This window comes from Diabrotica undecimpunctata, chromosome 6 (genome assembly GCF_040954645.1).
Source record: "Diabrotica undecimpunctata isolate CICGRU chromosome 6, icDiaUnde3, whole genome shotgun sequence".
Classification (NCBI taxonomy): Eukaryota; Metazoa; Arthropoda; class Insecta; order Coleoptera; family Chrysomelidae; genus Diabrotica; species Diabrotica undecimpunctata.
The window spans coordinates 73,834,540-73,855,446 of record NC_092808.1 but is presented as its reverse complement, the minus strand read 5'-3'; the positions used below and the strand labels follow the sequence as shown (position 1 = coordinate 73,855,446).

At 31.4% G+C, this 20,907-nt stretch overlaps 1 protein-coding gene and 1 long non-coding RNA gene across 5 annotated transcripts in view; both read left to right on the top strand.

Annotated features, from left to right (window-relative positions):
* LOC140443500 (WD repeat-containing protein 3) overlaps window positions 1–20,907 on the top strand; it is a 730,789-nt gene that overhangs the window by 16,636 nt on the left and 693,246 nt on the right. The gene's annotated exons all lie outside the window — the stretch shown is intronic.
* On the top strand, window positions 11,233–12,854 carry LOC140443501 (uncharacterized). 2 transcript variants are annotated; one of them, XR_011951217.1, is made up of 4 exons: window positions 11,233–11,577; window positions 11,710–11,829; window positions 11,888–12,071; window positions 12,379–12,854. It is a non-coding gene; the product is annotated as an uncharacterized lncRNA (long non-coding RNA). The 2 variants fall into 2 exon arrangements; XR_011951216.1 differs by having other exon boundaries at window positions 11,233–11,829.

The following is a 20,907-nucleotide window of genomic DNA, read 5'->3' as shown; positions in this document are numbered from 1 at the left end:
CCCACCAGAGAAGATATTGAAGAAATAATAAAAGATAGGAAAAATCAAAAAAGCCCCAGGGAGAGTGGCATTGTGGCAGAGAACATAAAATATGGAGGAGAGGCCTTAATAAACCAACTTGATGAGGTAATACTAGAAGTATGGGATGCCGAAGAAATGCCTCAAGAATGGAATAAGTCGATTATAATTCCTATACACAAAAAGGGAGATAGAACTTAATGCGCAAACTATAGAGGAATATCCTTATTAGAGGTAATATATAAAGTGCTTGCTATACTAATTAAAAAACGATTAGAAATATATATATAGAGAAGAATCTAGGAGAATACCAGGTAGGATTTCAGAAAGGAAGATCAACAACCGATCAAATTTTTATGCTAAAACAAATCCTGATCAATTGCTATGAATACATTTCAGCACAAGTACTTTTCATTGATTACAAAGCCGCCTACGATACAATAGACAGAAACAAATTAATAGAAACGCTAAAAGAATTCCAAGTGCCAGAAAAAATAATAAGATTGGTAAAAATGACAATTAGACAAACCATTTGTACTGTGAAATTCAACGGTACAGTCTCAGAAGAATTCGAAGTGAAAAAAGGTTTTCGCCAAGGAGACCCGTTGTCTACATTGCTATTTAATATAGTTCTAGAAAAAATTGGTTAGTGGAATAAATAGGTCCGGAACTATTTTATACAAGGTGCACCAATGCTTAGCATACGCTGATGATGTGGTTCTCATTGCAAGAAATGGAAAAGAACTATCAAAAATAGCAAAAAAGGCTGATTCAGGAAAGCTCTAAAATGGGACTGAAAGTTAATATTAATAAATCGAAGTACATGGAGATCTCAAGCAAAAAAGGAATAAACATCAGGGGATCCTTTAAATTGGAGGTGGAGGATGGATCAGTTGTAGAATTCGAGAAGGTGGATGAATATTATCTTGAATGTATCAGATATGTAAGGAAGAAACTGAAATGAACCTGAGACTGACCAAGAGCAACAGGTGTGCTGGAGCCATGAGCAAAATGGCCAAAGATATATCTCGTACTTAATACAAAAATTAGAGTATACAAAATTATAATTAGACCCACAATGCTATACGCTGCCGAGATATGGACTATGAACAAAACCATACAGAACACATTGGAAGCATGGGAAAGAAAGATACTTCGCAGAATGTTTGGTGGAAAAGTATAGAGGGAGAATGGAGAAGACGAACTAATTTAGAAGTGTACCATTTGTATGCTAACCCTACAATAACAAAAGTGGTGAAAAAACGTAGACTAGAATGGCTCGGTCATCTAGAAAGAATGCAAGGTAATAGACTAGTCAAGAATATTACTTGGAGAGTACTTGAGGGCAAAAAAAAGAGAGGAAGGCCAAGAAAGAAATGGAGAGATGTAGTGATGGAAGATGTCAGAGAGATGGGAATCAGAGATTGGAAGCTAATAGCTAAGAACAGAAAACGATGGAAATTATCCATCCAGCAATGATCCTAAAAGGCCTGTTATCGCTGTACATACATACATACACACATATATATTATTGTAGATAAATAAAGGCAGAGAAGAAGAAGAAGGGAAATCTAAGTATATAACTGTATTTGTGTACATAAAATTATTGTTTTGATTCTACTTATTTTCTTAATGTAATTATGCAAAATTATAATTATATTTATTTTTAATTTTCTTAATAGATCAAAACTCTTCTCGGGCTAGCTCAAATTCATAAGTAATCTCAGGGTTTTACGTCATTCAAACAACAAAAATACAAAACCAATACTCAGAGGAAGCTCAAGGATAAACAAAATTCAAAATAAATTATAACCCTATAATAAAAAATATTGTGTTTATACCAAAGAAATGAATGCAAATTTTTAATGATAGAATAAATTGTTTAAACAAATACTCTCTGAAACGAGTATTTAATTTAATGTACAATATAAAAAAATACCGCAAGTTATTTAAATATAGCAAATTACCCAGTATAGTTTATGTCAAATTTCACTATAGTCTATGTAGACGTTGATAAACATTGAGAGAAGGAAATATCGTTACAAATATAGCTGAACACCTTTGAAAAATTTCTATATACGATGTCAGGATACAATTAATTGAGTACTTACAAACTGCTGTCACTAATCACTGAATTTAATCTTTTACTTTTTAAAAAAAATTTTACTTTCTACTTTTTAACTTTTACGGATACCAAAAAAGCTTTTGTTTAACGTAGACCGGCACTTTTTATTTTTTTCTAAGTCACCAACTGCTCCGATCTGCTATCTCGAACCCACTCATTTTTTTTTCAATTCCAAAATTTCTCCTGTGATACAGCCCCCTTTTCTCAATGATCATTCCTTCCTTTTTATTGGTCAACACAAATATCCTTTGAAAGTCTTTGAATTTCCCGTCGTAATCATTTTACCTGTTTCTAGGAAATTCTACCCTCCGATTTCTAAATACTTGTTTTGCTTCGATCTTAATCTCTGCTAACAATCTCCACAAAACCCCCATGCATTGTCTACCCACTTTCACTCACAAATAGTTCTTAGAATAATAGAATTTTAAATTGTTTATACACGAAAAACTTATCAAGCTTTGGTACAATCGGTAAAAATTACATTCAGCTGATTTTTATTATTTATGGCCCCTGCTGCAAAACTTAAACTAAAAACGTACAAATTTGATACAGTGGACTTTCCTGGTAAAAAACCATGTTGTTTTGGACAGAACCTATCTTCAAAGTAATTCAAAATATTGTTATAAAGCACATTCTCGAATATCTTAGCAATTATATATAGGCCTATAGTTCTCAACATTACGAGAATTACAAGATTTAAATATAGGTGTTATAACAGCATGCTTTAAGATATCTGGAAATTTACTTTGTTTAAGGGACAAATCAAAAATTAGTGTGAGGGACAGAAGAGTCTGCACAACCTTTAAAAATGTATGCTGGTATATTGTCATTACCTGTGGCTTTTTTTGGTTTTAGTCTTTTAATGCTTAGGAGAACATTCTCAACTGTAATTTTTGAAAAGTAAAAACCCCCCTGATTCAGTGTACTATTGAGACTATTTGATCTTTGAAATACAGAGTCAAAGTATTCGGCAAAAACATTAGCAATATCCTGACAGCCACTTATGTCCACACCCCTATAAGAGACCTCTGTTGGAATTGTATTATTTACACGACAGGATTTTATAAAGGACCAAAAACTACTAGGGTCAGTTTGTACATTATTCTAAATATTTTCATTGTGCCACCTATATGCTTTCCTACTAAGCTCACTTCTCGTCTCAGTGATTTATATTCAACCAAAACCAAAGCATTTGCGGATTTATTTACCTGCCTATGAAGAGAATTCTTACGTTTAATCTTCGATATAAGTTCCAAAGTAAAGAAAGTAGGATACCTGTTTGTTGTTCTTAATATGTTCCTCGACTGTTTTTTGGGTACTGACTGATCAATGCATGTATACAGCTTTTCATAAAACAACTGCATACATACACATCCAAGCACCCCTCAAACTCTGTCCAGTCCCTATCTTGATTGAGGCCATATAAAAGATGAAAATCATCCTTTGCATAGTCATAGAAAAATGAATTTTTAATACAATTTTCGGCTGAATCTAAAAAATTAAATGTGACCATAAACTCAACACAAGGATGATACATATATGTCCTCATTATCAAGTCGTACGTTGCATTTAATTAAACTGTTGACATTCATGTTTGAAAATACTAAATCCAACCTTCTGTGCATGTGATTATACACTGAGTTGTGTTAGGTAAGATTATGAATATCAATAAAATTGGTTAATAGATCACATTTTGCACAGCTCCTAACCATAAAAAGGTAAATTAAAATCACCCAACAAAAGAAAATTTACATTAGTACCCAAAATATCATCAAAACTAGATAAAAACTATACATAATCATCATCACATGTATTAGGAGGCAAATATGGCTTATTGATGAGTATAGACTTGGATGTCTAGACTTATGCTCTTAACAGCTTATATCAGAAAAGTTGGGTTTAGTTGGTCAGCCTTTATCCCTGGTTGCAGCCTTGTAACATGGAGTGATACATATTTTGGTACCGGTTTAATTTGTGAGTTCTCCTGATTCCTTCCTACAACAAACCGTCGATTTGACCGCTTTCTAACCTGTTGCCATTCCATATTGCTTTCGACCCGAACCTCTTCATTTAGCTGCTGAATTTCATGTAATTGCGCGCTCTTTGGGCCTGCATTACAGCCGCGCTTACTCGCTGAGATGAAATGAATTTATCAGAGGTTGGGACTTGTTTTTGACTTCCGAGAGTGGTATTTTTTGATGTACTTTGTTGGGGTGTCAACATAGCATATGTCAAAGTTGTTGTCAAAGCCGAGACAGCTCCACTGTTGCCAGATTGACTTTCCAAGTGTCCTGAATTTTTATTTTTCTTGCCAAACATATCAAATTTTTCTTACGGTAGTTGAATATTTTTATATGATAGAACCTCCTTGGCCTTTAATTCCATAATAATAGTATCTTTACCTTTCAGTAACTCATTCTTGGCTTCCAACAATTTACAAAATTCCGTGCCGTTTTTCATAATCTCATTGTCATTCAGACAGCATTTGACAGAGTTATTTTTTCCTACTGCCACTAGCCCAGCTACTCGAAGGGCACATGAGTTATGGAACACATTTTCACAATTTATGCACTTAATAATACTATGTATTGTAGCGAGATTTAATAAAACGAGCGGTTCGAATTTATATACATATATTTATTTATAAGTTTACAGTTCGATAGTATCTTAACAACTAAACTACCTCAATCACCGTTACTTATATATATATATATATATATATATATATATATATATATATATATATATATATATATTGTTATGATGTGTTGTTTGTTTGAATGATGAGCGGTTTTATCGCGGTTCTCAAAGAATTAGTTTGTAAGTACTTTTTTAAATTATCTTTATTATAACTATTATGAAACACACATATATATCTAACCTAGCCAATGTAAATTTAAAATAAACTATCTTTAAATTGATGTTCTTATAAAACTAATTAAATTCTATAGACAATGTTAAATTTAAACAAACTATCTTCAAAATTGAAATTGTTATGACACTAACTAAATTATATTAACAAAATTTTGTACCTTTCTTTCACTGAATGCCTAAATGAACTGTTTTCCACTATATATATTCTAATCACCACTGAATGTCTTCGTACTTCGGTTATCCTTGTTTTTGTGAAATTTCTTTTTCCAATTATCAGCTTCTACCAATTTAAGATATATTTTTCTTCACCAGCATTTATACACCACCAAGCAAACCAGCAAAACAGCATTTATATTTATTCTTCTGTTCAATATACCAATATCCAATTATTATAAGTTGATTTATACTAATCTCCAATCATAATATAATTTTAATTCCTTCCAATGTCCATCCAATATTCTTCTAATATACTTTTATAATCTTCAATAATTATTTGTGTATAATTATAAATGTGCATTAAATATATGCATAATTTTTAATCTTCATTTAACTCACTATATTAAACAATTTGACTATTTGTAACTGATTCACTGACTCCAACTAACTTTCATATTTCTTACTAAACTTTTCTGACTGACTTCTTGAAAATTCTGAACAATTTACTTCACTAACTAAATGTGTCTACTAACTTTCATAATAAACTGGCCTGACTTCTGACTAAAAACTCCATCTTGAATCCAAATCACGGGTATTTATATCTTTTTGGATATTCTAGAATCATCTGGTAAGAGATCATGTTCCAATTTGTTCTGTTACTTCTATATAGATGTTCTCGAAAAAATTATCTGTTCGATCCACCGCCATAATCATTATTTCGAGAATGTTCGACCGTAAACAATGGTCAAATTCTGCATTCTGGAGAATTCGTTCATTTTTTATTGATAATTTTGTTTACATTTAGGCTTTTCAGATCAGAATATATAATTAAATTAGTAACTTAACATTCTAATTTAATAAACTACACATTTTAAACAACTATAACCCCACTTATATTCGTAAAATTCTTAAAATGACACTTGGAGAGTACGTATAGTGTGTTGCCTAGTCACATGGCTCACTTAAATATATCTACAAAATCATAACTACTAAAATACAACTTTTTATAATTATTATATGCTAATTTCTTAAAATGCCCTCACATAAATATATTTTTATTAAATTCTCTAGTATATAACTTATAAATTATTTTCTATAAACCCCAATCGTCACAATATATATATATATATATATATATATATATATATATATATATATATATATATATATATATATACAAATTATTATGTTCGAGAGATTAAAATCGACAATTAAAAGAGAATTAATTTGGCTTCTTCAGGGCTGAAAGAGAATAAATTATAATTAGCTACTATCGGTTCGTCCCATAGTAGCTTCCATTGGAACTCCCACTGAAAATATCTCAGCTTTTGTTACAGACATACTTACTAATGCATATAATTATGAAATTCAATATTACATTAAAGATTTCTTTGAGATGGTAAATAAATACAGTCTGTCCCAAACCCTTCTTTCAGTGCGTCACAAATTTTGACGTAAGATAGGATTTTAAGAATGTCGAGAATTATTGCATGACATTTTAGTTAAATCTGACAGTTGAAGGATCGTAATCGGCTAAATGCGCTAAATGTGAAAAGGTTATTTTTTAAAAATGTGTAGTAAAAACTTTAACAATTCAATTTTTTTTTAATTTACATATTAGAGGTCCCGTCCTGTATAAAAATTTTTATTGCGCATTATATTGAAACGGCAGTTTGTCATAATTCCTATTCTATACATTCCAAGGAAAGTGCTTAATTAGCTAAGATTTATTTATGTATTTATTATTATTTATTACAAACACTATGGCTAAAATGTATAGTATTTAAACTACTAATATGACTATTTTTTAGAATAATTTAAAACTTACTTCACGAACGGCAGAAACTGGTAATAAAGTTGTCCCAGCCTCTTTTTCTAATTGAAAATAATTTAATAATTTTAATATTAGTCTTTGTTCATTCTCGGTATATCTCGGCATATTTAAAATATTTTTATGACAATAAATACAAAATTAAATTTTCACTGTAGAATGTCTGAAAATACTAACCTGGAATGACAATTATCATTTTATCAGTTGATATTGTCAAAGTACTGTCACTATCGAGACCATCTGCGTCAAATTATATTTATTCGCATCATTGATTGGATATCTATTTAGCGTATTCTAAACTCCAACCAATTATATATTCGTAAGTAGAATTCGCTTTAATATGCAAATACCCTTGAACGATACATAATTTTCCAAGTTCTATGTATAATAATCACAGACTCACGTTTTTTTCTGTCACCTCTAGCTTAATGCGTAAGAGAGAATTCGATCAACTGTGACGCACTGAAAGAAGGGTTTGGGATGAACTGTATAATGGTTACATACTACCATCAAATTATGTCCTCGTTAGCCTTGACTTTGTATCCTTATTCAGTAACGTTCATCTAGGAATATGTTTGACATCAATAGAGATCAACTGGGACCGTATTAGAGGTTGTTGTTCCATGTCTTATGACAGATTCATCAGCATCGTCGAATTTCTCTTTAACAACACTTACTTCTCATTTAATGGTAAATTCTATCAACAAAAGGTAAAAGAAATAATAAATTAGACTTAATTGATGGATTCGACCGTTACTTGATGGAAATTCATTTTATGTAACAATAAAACACTGAAAACTTTGTTTTCAAACTTCCAAATTTTGTGGAAGTTTGAAAACAAAGTTTTCAGTGTTTTATTGTTACATAAATTAGACTTACTTACAATCAATTTAATTTAACTAATCAGACGACCGGTTTCGCTTTCTACAATATGCAAAGCATCTTCAGGTCACGATACAAAGTTAAATAAATGCTAAAAATAATAAACCCATATTAGGGTGTTGTCTAATAAAGATAAACCAAAGATAGGTGATATAAATTATATAAATTACAGTAATTATGCCAATATTACATGTCTGTGGTTTTTCAAAATGAATAAAATGTTTAAGCAGACAAGGTAAGACCCACAAATTGGTAAAATAGTCTATTAAACTGTAATGAATTAATAAATAAAACATTACTTACATGCCGGTACTCTATTAATTGATGGTTGAAAGAACATGGTTCAAACTATCTTGTATTGTTGATTGGAGAACTCAAGTCAACTATTGTAATTGTTTAACAGTAAACGGGGAAGTTCTTGAGGAGACAGATTTTATCCAATGAAGTAGAGATAGGTAAATGTAATTGTTTGTTTGATGAAAGTAATGTTCTATACCATTAAGTTATTTAAAGTTATTTATATTTATTCTGGAGATATATTTATGAAATTTGTGTTATTTATTGAGATTTTTATTTTTGTTTTGGAAGGTGACAGTTGTGAGACAATGAATAAGAATAGATGTACAAATTGTGTGGGTGTGCAATTATATCAGTTGTGATTATCAAATTTCTTTGATAAAGTTATGTTGCAATATGTGGCAAATTGTTGTAAAGTCCAATATATAAAGTTAAAAATTAAAATTGAGACACTTTAAGACACACAGAAAACACTTAAAAAAACGGGGGGACGAAACAGACATTAAATTTAAAAAGGGGAGGATTTTAAAAGAACTGCATCTCTTACTTGGAGACAATGAGTTTTTTATGTTATATATCAGATTTTAGAGGTAAACTTGACAAATGTAGGTTAAAGTGTGACAGTTCTTCTTCTATTTTAAATGCTGTAAGTTAAGCTGTAAGTTAAGTTATATAGTTTTATGAAATAAGCTGATATTAATAAATGTCTAAAAAATTTTAATTTTAAATTTAGATATCAAAGTTATTTGATGTGTTAATATTGGCATACTTTAACAAACTTTAAATAGTTAGATTTCAATGTAACAATATAAATAATTGTAATACATCTTCTATGATAACTAACTCAGCTTAGTCAAAGTTACAGAACAAACTTAAGTGATTATTTGGTAATTAAATATGTACATTATTATAAATCAAATATTTTGTAAAATGAGTGTATTTCGAAACCAGATGGGATGTAATAATATTATTATTACATCCCATCAGTTTCGAAATACACTCATTTTACAAAATATTTGATTTCAAATTCAACACGTGTTTTGATTGTTCCCAACACAACATTGTAAAGTCGTTCAGACTAGCAGTATTAATTAAATGAATTTTGTTATTCCTAATAATATGCAAATCAACATTTTCAAATAGAAATATATTTTAACTATAAACTGCTATAAATTTTAAATTGTTAAAGTGTTACAGAAATTATTATACAAACTCACCATTGTTCATGTCGGTGTGATGATATTTATGCTCATGGTACAGAAAAATTGAAATAAGAATAATTTTGCTTTACACTGGTTTAAATAGAGAACTTTTTACCTGTTTGTATAACCAATTTCCGGTCCCAACTGTCAGATATTAAAATTACCAACTAACTATTGAATGCTTAATAATTCAGTCAATTTTTTTTAATTTATCAATAATTTTATCATCAATAGTTTATTTGCTTATTATTTAAGTTCCATATTAACATATCAGAACTGGAATAAATATTTGAAAATATTTATACACACCATGACAGATAACTCACACCAACAATTATTTCAAAGAAAGTTTGTAATTTTGTTATACATTTTGATTACAAATGTACATATTTAATTTAATTACCAAATAATCACTTAAGTTTGTTCTGTAACTTTGACTAAGCTGAGTTAGTTATCATAGAAGATGTATTACAATTATTTATATTGTTACATTGAAATCTAATTATTTAAAGTTTGTTAAAGTATGCCAATATTAACACATCAAATAACTTTGATATCTAAATTTAAAATTAAAAATTTTTAGACATTTATTAATATCAGCTTATTTCATAAAACTATATAACTTAACTTACAGCTTAACTTACAGCATTTAAAATAGAAGAAGAACTGTCACACTTTAACCTACATTTGTCAAGTTTACCTCTAAAATCTGATATATAACATAAAAAACTCATTGTCTCCAAGTAAGAGATGTAGTTCTTTTAAAATCCTCCCCTTTTTAAATTTAATGTCTGTTTCGTCCCCCCGTTAAGTGTTTTCTGTGTGTCTTAAAGTGTCTCAATTTTAATTTTTAACTTTATATATTGGACTTTACAACAATTTGCCACATATTGCAACATAACTTTATCAAAGAAATTTGATAATTACAAGCTGATATAATGGCACACCCACACAATTTGTACATCTATTCTTATTCATTGTCTCACAACTGTCACCTTCCAAAACAAAAATAAAAATCTCAATAAATAACACACATTTCATAAGTATATCTCCAGAATAAATATAAATAATTTTAAAGAACTTAATGGTATAGAACATTACTTTCATCAAACAAACAATTACATTTACCTCTCTACTTCATTGGATAAAATCTGTCTCCTCAAGAACTTCCCCGTTTACTGTTAAACAATTACAATAGTTGACTTGAGTTCTCCAATCAACAATACAAGATAGTTTGAACCATGTTCTTTCAACCATCAATTAATATAGTACCGGCATGTAAGTAATGTTTTATTTATTTGTTTATTTATTAATTCATTACAGTTTAATAGACTATTTTAAAAATTTGTGGGTCTTACCTTGTCTGCTTAAACATTTTATTCATTTTGAAAAACCACAGACATGTAATATTGGCATAATTACTGTAATTTATATAATTTATATCACCTATCTTTGTTTTATCTTTATTAGACAACACCCTAATATGGGTTTATTATTTTCAGCATTTATTTAACTTTGTATCGTGACCTGAAGATGCTTTGCATATTGTAGAAAGCGAAACCGGTCGTCTGATTAGTTAAATTAAATTGATTGTAAGTCTAATTTAATATTTCTTTTACCTTTTGAAATGGACTCACACATTCCTTTACTATCCTTTAAAATTCCATTTATTAAAAAATATGTTGATGATATCATTTTGGCTATACCCAATGACAAGGTAGATGAACTATTAGATACTTTTAATGGTTATGACCCCTACATCCAGTTCACTATAGAGAGGGAAGATGGTAATTGGTCCGTCCCCTTTCTCGACATAAGGATGATCAGGGAAAACAACAACATTACAGTCGGTCCGCCGGATCTTTGCACAAGTATGACATTATTCACGAATTATTTTTTATGTTACGTCTCTTTCCTACTCACAGAAACTAAAACTATTAACTTAAACCGCCTGTCCATACACAACACCATGCATTGAACAAAGACAGCCATAGAACAATGATCGCTGATTGATTCGTCTACTGACAATTGACATGACAATTGGAAATTTTGTTTTGACAGAGTGTAATATTTTTATAAATTATTTTCGTTTGATTTAAATAATCAATCCTTTTTCATACTTTAAATATACATATTTTTAACAAACAGTTGTTATAACGACTAACCCTTACCTTCGTGTTCAATTTATTAAGGTAAGAATTCATGTATTAGCTAATAACGAATAATAAATTTTTTTAACCTCTAAATTGACATTAATTATTTAAATATAGCTAAAACTACGTCAACGGACAATATGAAATATTTTTAAAGGTTTTTATTTTTAGAGTATGCCTGGCAAGCCTTTAACTTCTCAAGCTTAGCAACTTGTGTTGAATGTGTTGGAGTATTTCGAATTAGAAAAAGTAAATGGAGGGCCTTTGGAGCCATTTTCGTCTGTTCAACAGGTAACATATTGAAATGTATGTTCGTTTATGAAAATCATTAAACAATTCTTTATTTAAGAGAGTAGCTGCTGCATTAAAAATATAACGACGAACAGTATGTACAATTATTAAAAGGAAAGAAAATAATCACATTCTTTCAAAGCCAGGCAAAAGTAGACCTCGTCCGAAAAACAAAACAACTGATCTGTCTGAGGGATCAAAAATGGCAGTGCGTAATACAGTATACGACATGTACCAACAAAGTAAGTAGTTAAAAATTTCTTCAATCTGAATTTGATATACCATAAGATAATGGTATCATGTACCATGATAACCAGAAGGTACTTTTTAATCAATACTTTATATAAATGTATGTTGTAAAAAAGATTGTTGAGAGTAGTTTAAGAAAATTTCTGCTGAATACATTAATGGATATTAAGTCAATTTTCTTGTGAGTTTTTTAATTTGAAATAATTTATAGTTTTATAAAATCAAAGTATTACTTCTTTTTCATTGAACTAGTTATAACAGTGTGGTTTATTCTGTACTTATCTGTTCTTTTTTTTTTAGAGAAACATGTTACTCTGCAAAGTATAAGTAATGAATTAAGGGATAAAGAAGTTGCATTTATTGGCAAAACATCTGTTAGCATGAACTACTAAAAGAACACGGCCATGAAGTGTTGAGACTACCTCCTTATCACTGTGAATTCAACGCTATTGAATTAATTTGGGCAAACTGCAAGTCATATTACAATAAGAATCTTGGTAGAGATGGACATTCTGATAATGCTGTTATAAATATGTGGAAAGAGGCACTAAACCAATGTAACACAGAAATTTGGGAAAAATGTGTGAAACATACTCATGAAATTATTACAAAGTGGTATATCCGAGAAAAAAATATGGTTGACACTAACATTAAACCAATCATAATAGACACTGGTAATATGAGTGGCTCAGATTCTGACAGTGAAGAATTCTTAAATTTATGATTGGCTACATGGCTGTATAGTGTATGAGGCTTCAATAAATATTTAAATTATATTATTGTTATAATAAATTCTTTTTTACCCAGCTCAAGTTTTCTATTTTTTAATTTATTATGCATAGATTTCTTTATTTGAAGTTCGTTGTGTTAATTTTTGTATGACCATTTTTTAAAACAAAGTGATTACTTAAGTCTGAAAACCATATTTAACACTGAATAAACAAAATTATCAAGATGATGGAGCACTGGAGTAGATTTATATTCAGTTTTTTAGATCTTCTTGTAGTGTCTACCCGTTTCGGATATTGGCGACTATCATGACAATTTGTACTTTGCACACTGCTGGTCTGAAAATATTTGTTGTGTTGAACCACATACATAGATTCTTCAGCCAGGAAATCCTTCGCCTTCCTGAGCCTCGTTTTCCATCTACTTTTTCCTGTAAAATTAGTTGCAGCAATTCATATATTTCGTTGTTGCTAATGATGTGACCAAGGTATTCTATTTTGGCTGTTTTTATTGTGGTTATCAGCTGTTTTTCTTTTTCCATTCTTAATAAAACGTCCTGATTAGTAACGTGACCGGTATAAGATATCTTCAGGATTCGACGATAAAGCCACATTTCGAAAGCCTCAATGTTCCTGCAGGTAGTGTCTGTGAAAGTCCACGACTCAACTCCGTACAATAGTATACGAAAGATATAACATGGTAGTAACCTGATTTTTATGGGTGTGAATAAATCATGACATTTGAATAGCTTAGCCATTTTTGAAATGTAGATTTGGCTTTCTCTATCCTACATTTAATTTCTAAGGAATGGTCCCAATTTTTACTCTTTCTGTTCATTAACCTGAATGCTTTATGGTAATCAATGAAGCATGCATATGTATTGCAGTTCACATCTCTACATCGTTGAAATAGCCTTTTTATGCTAAAGAGAGCCTCTCTCGTACCCACTGCATTCCGAAAACTAAACTTTGTACTACGGCTGAATTTTTCTTCGCACAGTCTATATATTCTTTGATGTATGATTTTTAGAAATAACTTTAAAAGATGGTTCATTAAGCTGATGGTCGGCAAATCACTGCAGGATACGGATTTTGTTTTCTTTGGTACAGCAATAAACGTCGGCGTGACTTCAGCCATGTTCTTGGTTCATTAAATATTTTTATTAGGAGTTGAGTACCGTTGGTGTTAAATAGTTTTATGATCAGCATGTGCATTGTCAGGTCCAGGAGCTTTGCCATCTTTTGGTTGTAATATTGCCTTTTCCACTTCATTTGATGTGATTTGTAAGTGGTCATTACATATGTGGGATGGAGGTTGTTGGGATCTACTATCATCAGAGTTCTTTGATAAACTTGGTCCATATGCAAATTTCTTGATTTTTATCTGTGATGATGTTTCTCTGTTGATCTCGCAGTTTGTTAGCTGTATTTAATTTCTAAAGACCAGCTGCTTGTTTATGCATTTTAAACGTATCGTGTTTTTCTTTCAATAAATATATTTCTTCACACTGTGATTTTAACCAATTTTCTTGGGCCTTTCGTATTTGTGTTCTTATTTGTCTGTGAATATTGTTGTACATTCTTGTGTTGTTCTTTGATTTTTTTCTTTTTTCCATGAGTTGCAGTATCTTGTCATTCATCTGACTGTTCTTTTTCTCTTTTTTCTATTAGATGTTCTTATCTAATCTTTAAAAACGTCTCTTTTGTTTACTCACATTTTAGTCTTCTCATATCACATTTTTGTTACTATTCTTTTTTGTAACCTTCTTAAATCTAAACCGATATTTACCAACAACAGGAACATCATCTGACGATATGTCAGTACCATATATTTGCTTATATTCAATAAAAATACTTTAATTTCTTATTACTATGGTTTAAATATTTATTTACTGTAGATGTTATTGGACAACCTATAGGTTTCCAAAAATTGAAAAATCACGTTCATAAATGTATACGTATCCAGTTTTCTAAATGCAATAAATGAAATAAAAGAGAAGTATAAAAACGTCAATTGTAATATTAGCCATTTTCTAATTTTTATAATAATTCTTATAGCCGACATACGTTTGACTCACATGTTTTGATTTATTTCCTATAATAAGAATGATGACGATGTGCAAAGATCCGGCGGATCGACTGTAAAATAGATTGGTATCAAAAACCGACCCATTCTGGTAGATACCTTAACTACCACTCATACCATAATAATTCTACCAAAGTCAACTTAATCAAACAGATGAAAAATAGAGTAATAAAACTATCAGATCCTTCATTTCATACAAAAACCTACAAACCCTACAGAAACTTTTTATTTCAAACGCTTATCCAACACCCTTAATAAATATGATTTTGTTTAATACTATCCATAACGAAGATACTTCACCTTCCTTCGCGACTAACAATGCTGATCCGGATGTCTTAAGTGGGAACCCAGTCTCGGATACTCCTATCAACAAATATTTTTCATTACCATATTTCAGAGATATCACTCCGGGGTTAACAAGGATTCTGAAAAGTGTTGAAAATAGCTTTGGTAATAATAATAACAACATTAAACTTAATGTGGCTTGTAGATCAGCCCTAACAATTAATAATCTTTATTCTAAGATAAAAGATAAGACTCCAATAGATAGGCTTAGTAACATTGTCTACAACATTCCAAGCCTCTCTTGCAGCAATTCCTACATCGGCCAAACATCTCAATTATTGAAATCACGTATTACACTACACAAAAGTGATTCTCGACTTCACCCTGACCGCTGTGCATTAGATAAACATGTCCATTCCACTGGTCATCTCATGGACTATACTAACACCACAATTCTCCACCGTGAGAACAATAAATCTAAAAGAGAGTTCATTGAAATGTCTTATATTTTCCTTAACGATTTCTCCATTAATTTTAAGATTGACATTAAGAATCTAAGCGATATATACCACTTCTTACTTAAATCAGATACCAAGAACAATACAACATCACAGATAACTAACTTGACTGATCTATCCATTAACAACTAACCTACTTTAATAATTAATTTTCATTAACTAAAAAAGATAACATTCCCTTGCTTTTCTTAGATACATCTTAATAAGATATTATAATAATACATGAACAATATAATATAATTAAAAAAGAAAATCTAAAATAATATTTCCCTATACTGGGATTTAATTTCATTCGGTTTACCAATGAACCTTAACGACATAAAAATTCGAAAGAACTAATTAATTTGTCAGCACATGCGTTCTGGCTAAAACAGAACCTCACATTTAAACTTTCTAACAATCAAAAATTTAGTTATTGCCGACAATTCAAAGAATTACCTCCTTTTAAATGTAGTTACATTGGGTTTTTCGATTAACCTTGGGTAAACCTTTACGTTTTAAGTTCAAAGCTACCATACATTTCCAACGTTAAAAAAACTGTTTTTTGCACATAGTAACAAAAAACACGATTATGCTGTTACTAGCAAAGTTTTTTAATATTGTAACTCTACAATTCTAAGTTACGGTAATATCAATAATGTTTTTAATAGATAATATATGGTAGCTAATTATAATTTATTCTCTTTCAGCCCTGAAGAAGCCAAATTAATTCTCTTTGGCGAAAACGTTCGGCGAAACAAGTGATACTCATTAGAGTCTTTCTTGCAGATTTCCCCAATATTTAAGAGTTTACTATTTAACTTATCTGCAAAGATTAAATTTCTTATATATATATATATATATATATATATATATATATATATATATATATATACAAATTATTATGTTCGAGAATAGCCCACCTCTAATTCGTGTCATCGAAAGCACCAGTCCGAAAGACGGGCGCTATTGACATGCCGATTCTTACGTTTTCTAGATTCATCCTTATAAGAATTATGACGTATCGGAGATGGGCTATTTCGTTACACTGCTCCTCTCTTAGATCTGAGCGTCCCGATCAGCAACTACAGATGTAGGCCCAGTATGGCGGAATCTACAGAGCTCTCCAGCTCTGCATGAACCCCTTAGAAAGAAATAACAGTCTACTGACTTTAACGGATACGATCTCATCGTATCCGATATTATCCAGTGCATGGCCTATCTTGGGTAAGGCCAAATTCTTAATGTCGTAATTAAAGACGATTTTCTTCAAATTAGTTTGAGCACGCCATATATCCTCGTAGGTTGCCCTGTCTGCATAAGACTTCCTGGTCACCACATACAGCAAAGATCGAGAACTATCTTCTAATCTCAGTACTCTTCCAACTTTAGGCTGCTGGTCTTTTAACTCGTCCAAACGACCGAATTTCTTATAAAATACGGATGAGATTCCTTTAGTCATCTCAAGATCTTGGGCAACACAGTGGGCTAGAGAGACGTTATGCGGAACACTAAAAAGATCCTGCTGAACTTCTGTGGTCACGCCGAATCTAGCACTCTTTTTCCCTGCGTAATTTGACATAAATTCATTAAAGCTTGGTCGTCGGTCATCTTTGATCTCATGTTGAAGGATTCGCTCTTCTTCTGTTTCATTTGAGCCAGCATATGGTGCAAGACGATTTATGTGAACTACTTTTGGTTTACCTTTCGGCAACTTCTTAATTCGGTACATTACGTCATTTATTCCCTTTTTAATTTCATACGGACCTTCCCATTGTCTTTGCAGTTTGGGAGACAAGCCTCGACGACGTTGTGGATCATAAAGCCAAACAAGATCACCTACTTCATAGAAAAAATTTTTGAATAAAATCCTTTATAAAAAGGTATATAAAAAACCCAGTTGGGCTATGTTGAATTGACAAAACGTTTTCGGAATAAGTATTCCATCATCAGTGTCTAGTTAATACATGGATGTAGCCACTAAATATGTGGGTAAAAACCCTTTAAAAATGATTAAATAAAATTTAGTTTACATTATGTCTAATTTACAGTTGAGATGTTAAAGTTACCGTTGGATTGGTAACATGGCGACATATGACTCTACATTAAGTTGCAAGTCCTGAGACGGTATGTCTACGAGGACTTTGTCAAAGCAACTTGTTTGACATACCGTCTCAGGACTTGCAACTTAATGTAGAGTAATATGTCGCCATGTTACCAATCCAACGGTAACTTTAACATCTCAACTGTAAATTAGACATAATGTAAACTAAATTTTATTTAATAATTTTTAAAGGGTTTTTACCCACATATTTAGTGGCTACATCCATGTATTAACTAGACACTGATGATGGAATACTTATTCCGAAAACGTTTTGTCAATTCAACATAGCCCAACTGGGTTTTTTATATACCTTTTTATAAAGGATTTTATTCAAAAAATTTTTAATATATGGTATACAGCCAAACACAGGAACTTGGTTTCCTTGTGGATTCTACTTCATAGCTTTCACTCTTGCATCGAGAATCATATTGATCTTTCATTCTATCACTGGCTATCTGGATGTGTTGTCGGGCAAGTTCATGAATGTTGTTCATTCTTAACTTCAGGCGGTCGACATAATCTTCGCTTGCAACATGCTCTTCGGAAGGTCTGCAGCCAAACTCTAGGTCGCAGGGCAAACGAACTTCACGACCTAACATGAGGCAGGTTGGAGTCTGACCTGTAGTTTCATTCACGGCCGAGCGGTAGGCCATTAGAAATAAATGAATGTGCTGGTCCCAAGCTCTTTGATGTTCTGATAGAACTTTGGACAGGTGTTTACCCATCGTTCGGTTCATTCTCTCGACCATTCCATCTGATTAAGGATGCAGGGGTGTCGTTCTGGTCTTATTAACACCAATCAATTTACAAACGTTTTGGAAAAGGGTTGACTCGAAGTTTCGCCCTTGGTCGGATCTTATCTAAAAAGTGGTATACTCGTATACCGAGGAGTAAAAAGTTAAGTTACTTGTAAAATACCGTCACGAAAAAGTGGAGGGGTGAACTACAAAAATATTTTATATACTTATTAGCCACTTATCTTCATTAAATGAAATTATAATTAAATTACTTATTTGTAGAAAAAAAATTAAGGGATTTTATTAATGTATAATAATTATTACGAGAAAACTAGAAGCATTCGAAATGTGGGTATACCGACGCATTCTTCGTATATCCTGGACCGAACATGTCAACAACATAGAGGTAATCCAAAGAATCGGAAAGTAGAAAGAAATCATGAGCACAATCAAACAAAGAAAGCTTGAATATCTAGGCCACATATTGAGACACGATAAGTACCGTCTACTACAATTGATTGTCCAGGGGAAATAGACAGTAAGCGAGGGCTAGGCAGGAGAAGACACTCGTGGCTCCAAAATCTGCGGAAGTGGTTCGGGCTCACATCGGTCGAACTATTCAGAAGCGCCGCAAACAAGATCAGAATAGCCAACGTTCGCAATGGACAGGGCACTTGAAGAAGAAGAATAATTATTATAGATTTATATAAATAATATCTTCTTCTTCTTCTTCTAATGGCGCTACAACCCTTTGTGAGTCTTGGCCTGCTTAACAATGTTCTTCCATTCTGCCCTGTCCTTATTATATAAATAATATACACTTATCAATAAAATTTAAATATTTCTTACGATATACTAGTAAAATTCAATAACTTTTTACGGAAATATTTAGTAAGATAGGTCAAAATAGCACAATTCTTATTATTTGGTTCAGTCACTCCAGTAAAAAATGAAAGTTCTACGTGCCTCAGAGGCCGAAATATTAAATATTTTGCAAGCGCGCTTTAATTTAAAGTTTCAATCTAAGAAAAAACGAAGCTCAGGCAGTTCTTACTTCCACTTTTCCGTAGCGGTATTTTACGAATACCATTATTTTAATAGGTTATAACTTTTTACTCCTTTACTGTATAGGCCATCCATAGCTTGGATCACATACTGTAGATCTTCATTTAAGAATTAAATGCTATCTCAGTTCTTATTATTTAAATAAGGTTCTGTTTTCTTTTCTCCACGTTGGCGATCATTCTGGCTATGATGAATTTGTTGGTTGCTATACGGAATAGCTGTGTTGAGGTTTTTCTATATCAGGTTAGCAAGTCAGGATATTCTTCTTCATCCTGGGGCCCTTTTTCCTTCAATTTTATGTTGCAAAATGTATTGGAGTAGCTCGTATCTTCCTTGTTTTCTTATTATATGTCCCAAGAACTGCAGCTTACGGCTCTTCACGATGTTGACCAAATCCGCGGTTGTGTTCATCCTCCGCAGTACTTCTTCATTGGTGACTTTGTCTGTCCATGGTATCTTCGGGATCCTTCTGTATAACCATAGCTCAAAAGCCTGAAGTTTTGATAGAGTTTTCGTCTTCAATGTCCACGTTTCTATTCCGTACAGAAGTACTGAATATACGTAACATTTAAGGTTTTTAATAAAACATTTAATAATATGTTAAAGATTTTTTAATATACCCTAAAACTGAAGACCCAAAGAATCTATTGCAAGTTACAAAATACTTGTAGAGTCACTGTTTGAACACGTACAGTGGTTTAAATAATCGCTTTCTGGGATAAACAAATTGAATAAATTGTAAAATATTGTTTTGATCTGCTTGATATTTAGCACACTTTAATAACTCATTAATTGCCATAATTTCAAGTAGCTATATTACCTGTCGTTAGGCAAAAACAAAGTTATTAACATTTATAAATTACTATACACATAATATCTTAGGCTACGGTTATATTGGACGCGTACTCTGACGACTAACGAGTCGGACGTACTCGTGCGTAGTCGGACGATAGAAACAAACACCGGCAGATAAATAGGAACGGTTATATTGAATAAGGCTACGGTTATATTGGACGCGTAGTCTGACGACCAATCAGTCGGACATAAACGGACGACATTGGTAATGCGACTAGGTGGTCGGATTGCAAGCGTTTAACTGCGACTATGTGTTCAGAAAACATGGCCGAGGATGAAGAATATTTATTAGAAAGTAATTTTTTACGTCCTCTGATGTTAGAAAAGTCAAGAGTATGGGTTAATGATATATATATATATATATATATATATATATATATATATATATATATATATATATATATAGAAATAGAGAAGAAAATGGCGAGTTTCACTTAATATGGAATGATTTGTTACGCCAACCCCAGAAGTT